Below are 5214 nucleotides of genomic sequence, written 5' to 3' on the forward strand. Positions count from 1 at the left end.
TCCTTCTCTCTGCATCTATCTTGGCTGAACAAGGCCTGCACCACCAGGAAGGACTCTGATTCAGAATGATTGGCTAAGGACAACCCGGAAACTAATCCCATCACCATAAAACCCAAGACTGCAAGCCACTGTGGCAGAGCAGTTCTCCTGGGTTCCCTCACCCTCCTGCTCTCCACCTGGGAGCCCTTCCCAATAAAATCTCTTGCTTTGTCAGCACATGCGTCTCCTTGGACAACTCATTTCTGAGTGTTAGACAAGAGCCCAGTTTTAGGCCCTGGAAGGGGTCCCCCTTCCTGCAACAATGCCACAATTGAAAAAAAGATCCTGCAGGCTGCAGTGAAGATTGAAAATCCCACAACTAAGACCATAACTTGGACCACATGCCACAACTAAGACAAATAAATAACTGCAGCCAAATAAATAAAATATTAAAAAAAAAATTCCAAAGCCAGAGAAAATGCTAAAGGCTTCAAGAAGCAAAAAGAAAAACAATAATAAAAAAGGAAATTTAAAAAGACATTGTGAAAACAAGAATCGTGCATTAAACTTTTCAACAGTAATATTGGTTAGAAGATAACACTGGAGTTATACTTTCAAAATTTGGAAGAAGGAAAAAACATTTAAACCTAGAATCTTATCCAGCTAAACTGTAAATGCAAGGACAAAATAAATATTACAGAAAGTTTACCACATATCCTCTTTGAAATAACTATCATAGGCCTTACTCCAGGTGAAAGATCTAAGAGCCCAGGAGCAGGCAGTGAGAAATGTGTGAAAGACTAAAGCACTGAGTACTTTATTATTGTTTAAATCAGCAATTAGCACAAACAAACCCATTTGATCAGTATGAATCTGGAATTTAAACACTAAATGGTACAAATAGGAGTTTGTGGTTGTATAGGTCAAAGTGTGTTAAGAACCAATTAACAGGACTTCCCTGGTGGTCCAGTGGAATCTGCCTGCCAGTCCCTGGTCTGGGAAGATCCCACATGCCTCGAGGCAAGTGAGCCCGTGCATCACAACTACTGAGCCCTTGAGCTCTGGAGTCCCTGAGCCCCAACTACTGAAGCCCACACACCTAGAGCCCGTGTTCCACAGCAAGAGAAGCCAAGAAATGAAAAGCCCATGCACCACAGTGAGACAGTAGCCCCCACTTGCCCCAACTAGACAAAGTCTGCGCATAGCAATGAAGACCCAGTGCAGTCAAAAATAGATAAATCAATAAAAATTAGTTTTTAAAAAAGAACAAGTTAAGATTACTGGTTTGCTTGTGGTAAAGACTGAGATACTGATAAACTTTAGGTAAATGCCCTTGATTCAGTACCTTAGGGGTAATTACCAGAAAAATACAGGGAGGGAACACAGCCCCACCCATCAAGAGAAAATGGGATTAAAGATTTACTGAGCATGGCCTTGCCTGCCAGCCTGCCAGGGCGAGACTCAGTCTTCCCCACAGCCAGTCCCTCCCATTAGGGAGCTTCCAAGAGCCTCTTATCCTCATCCATCAGAGGGGAGAAAGAATGAAAACCGCAATCACAGAAAACTAACAAAACTGATCACCTGGATCACAGCCTTTTCTACTTCAATGAAACAATGAGTCATGTCGCGTAGGGCCACCCAAGACAAGACAGGTCATGGTAGAGAGTTCTGACAAAACGTGGCCCACTGGAGAAGGGAATGACAAACCACTTCCGTATTCTTGCCTTGAGATCACCATGAACAGTATGAAAAGGCAAAAAGATATGACACTGAAAGATGAACTTCCCAGGTCAGTAGGTGCCCAATACACTACTGGAGAAGAGCTGAGAAAAAGCTTCAGAAGGAATGAAGAGGCTGAGCCAAAGCAGAAACAATGCCTAGCTGTGAATGTGTCTAGTGGTGAAAGTAAAGTCTGATGATGTAAAGAACAATATTGCATAGCAACCTGGAATGTCAGGTCCATGAATCAGGGTAAATTGGAAGTGGTCAAACAGGAGATGGCAAGAGTGAACATTGACATTTTAGGAATCAGTGAACTAAAATGGACGGAATGGGTGAATTTAATTCAGATGATCTTTATATCTACTACAGTGAGCAAGAATCCCTTAGAAGAAATGGAGTAGCCCGCATAGTCAACAAAAAAGTTGGAAATGCAATCTCAAAAATGATAGAATGATCTCTGTTCCAAAGGCAAACCATTCAGTAAAACAGTAATCCAAGTCTATGCTTACAGTACTAATGCCAAAGAAGCTGAAGTTGAACAGTTCTATGAAGACCTACAAGACCTTCTAGAACTAACACCAAAAAAAGATGTTTTTTTTCACCATAAGGGACTGGAACATAAAAGTAGGAAGTTGAAAGATACCAGGAGTAACAGGCAAGTTTGGCCTTGGAGTACACAATGAAGCAGAGCAAAGGCTAACAGAGTTTTGCACTGGTCATAGCAAACACCCTCTTCCAACAACACAAGAGAAGACTCCACACATGGACATCTCCAGATGATCAATACTGAAATCAGACCGATTAAATTCTTTGCAGCCAAAGATGGAGAAGCTCTATACAGTCAGCAAAAACAAGACCGGGAGCTGACTGTGGCTCAGATCATGAACTCCTTATTGCCAAACTCAGACTTAAATGGAAGAAAGTAGGGAATACCACTAGACCATTCAGGTATGACCTAAATCAAATTCCTTATGATTATACAGTGGGAGTGAGAAATAGATTCAAGGGATTAGATCTGGTAGACACAGTGCCTCAAGAACTATGGATGGAGGTTTGTAACAGTGTACAGGAGACAGTGATCAAAACTATCCCAGAAAATGCAAAAAGGCAAAATGATTGTCTGAGGAGGCCTTACAAATAGCTAAGAAAAGAAGTGAAAGGCAAAGGAGAAAAGGAAAGATATATCCATCTGAATGCAGAGTTCCAAACAATAACAAGTAGAGAAAAGAAAGCCTTCCTCAATGGTCAATGCAAAGAAATAGAAGAAAAAAATAGAATGGGAAAGACTAGAGATCTCTTCAAGAGAATTAGAGATACCAAGGAAACATCTCACAAAAAGATGGGCACAAAAAAGGACAAAAACACTATGGACCTAACAGAAGCAGAAGACATTAAGAAGAGGTGGCAAGAATACACAGAAGAACTATACAAAAAAGATCTTAATGACCCAGACAACCACGATGGTGTGTCACCTAGTGCCAGATATCATGGAGTGTGAAGTCAAATGGGCCTTAGGAAGCATCTCTATGAACAAAGCTAGCGGAGGTGATGGAATTCCAGTTGAGCTATTTCAAATCATAAAAGATGATCCTGTGAAAGTGCTGCACTCAATATGTCAGCAAATTTGGAAAACTCAGTAGAAGCCACAGGACTGGAAAAGGTCAGTTTTCATTCCAATCCCAAAGAAGGGCAATGCCAAAGAACATTGAAACTATCACACAGTTGCACTCATTTCACATGCTAGTAAAGTAATGCTGGAAATTCTTCAAGCTAGGCTTCAATAGTACAGGAACTGAGAACGTCCTAATGTTCACGCTGGATTTAGAAAAGGCAGAGAAACCAGAAATCAAATTGCCAACATCTGTTTGATCATGGAAAAAGAAAGAGAACTCCAGAAAAAACATCTACTTCTGCTTCATTGACTATGTTAAAGCCTTTGACAGTGGGGATCACCACAAACTGTGGAAAATTCTTAAAGAAATGGGAATACCAGACCACCTGACTTGCCTCCTGAGAAGCCTGTATGCAGGTCAAGAAGCAACAGTTAGAACAGGACATGAAACAACAGACTGGTTCCAAACGGGGAAAGGAGTACATCAAGGCTGTATATTGTCACCTTGTTTATTTAACTTGTATTCAGAGTACATCATTGAAAATGCTGGGCTGGATGAAGCACAAGCTGGAATCAAGATTGCCAGGAGAAATATCAATAACCTCAGAAATGAAAATGACAACACCCTTATTCCAAAAAACAAAAAGGAACTAAAGAGAGTCTTGATGAAGGTGAAAGTGGAGATTGAAAAACCGGGCTTAAAATTTAATATTCAAAAAATGAACATCATGGCATTTGGTCCCATCATGTCATGGCAAATAGATGGGGAAACAATGGAAACAGACTTTATTTTCTTTGGTTCCAAGATCACTCCAGATGGTGACTTCAGTCATGAAGTTAAAAGACACTTGCTCCTTGGAAGAAAAGCTATGACCAACCTAGACAGTACATTAAAAAGCAGAGACATCACTTTGCCGACAAAGGCCTGTCTACTCAAAGCTATGGTTTTTCCAGTAGTCATGTATGAATGTGAGGTTGGACTATAAAGAAAGCTGAGCACCAAAGAATTGATGCTTTTGAACTGTGGTGTTGGAGAAGACTCTTGAGAGTCTGTTGGACTTCAAGAAGATCCAACCTGTCCATCCTAAAGGAGATCAGTCTTGGGTGTTCACTGGAAGGACTGATGCTGAAGCTGAAGCTCCAATACTTTTGGCCACCTGATGGGAAGAACTGACTCATTGGAAAGACCCCAATACTGGGAAAGATTGAAGACAGGAAGAGAAAGGGACGACAGGCACAAGATGGTTGGATGGCATCACCGACTCAATGGATATGAGTTTGAGCAAGCCAGGGGATGCTGAAGGACAGGGAAGCCTGGTGTGCTGCAGTCCTATGGGGGTCACAGGGAGTCAGACAGGACTGGCGATTTGACACAATGTATATTCTGACTCTAATGCAGTGAAATTAGAAGGGAAAATCATTCACAATATTCACAAGGTTGTCCTCCTTCTCTGTTTTTGGTTATAGCAAACTATATTACTGGATGAATCCTTCTGTTGAAAAAATCTAAATATACTGAATATACGGTTTTTAAAGATTTCTTTAAATTAATGAAGAGTTGACAAGGTTGTAAGAAATTACTAGGCAAAGCCTGAAGGGCACAAAGGAAGGTAAAGAGGCAAGCTCATACAGGGTCCTCTTTTGACCTGAAGGCCAGTCGCAGTAAATTTGAACTTTCATTTTTTTTTTTTTTTAAGATAGAAAGATTTTCTTTATTAATGACCCCAACCGTATTTCTTTAGATACAGGAGTTTTGAACTCAAATACTTAGAGAAAACAAGTTAAGATTGCATTATCCTGCAACTCATTACCAGTAACATATTGCAAAGCAAAACAGCTTGGAAAAGAGGGGAGGGAAAGGGGAGTGAGGGAGGGAAGATAAAGAAAAGGAATTAAGTTGA

The sequence above is a fragment of the Dama dama genome, chromosome 33, assembly GCF_033118175.1.
Source record: "Dama dama isolate Ldn47 chromosome 33, ASM3311817v1, whole genome shotgun sequence".
Classification (NCBI taxonomy): Eukaryota; Metazoa; Chordata; class Mammalia; order Artiodactyla; family Cervidae; genus Dama; species Dama dama.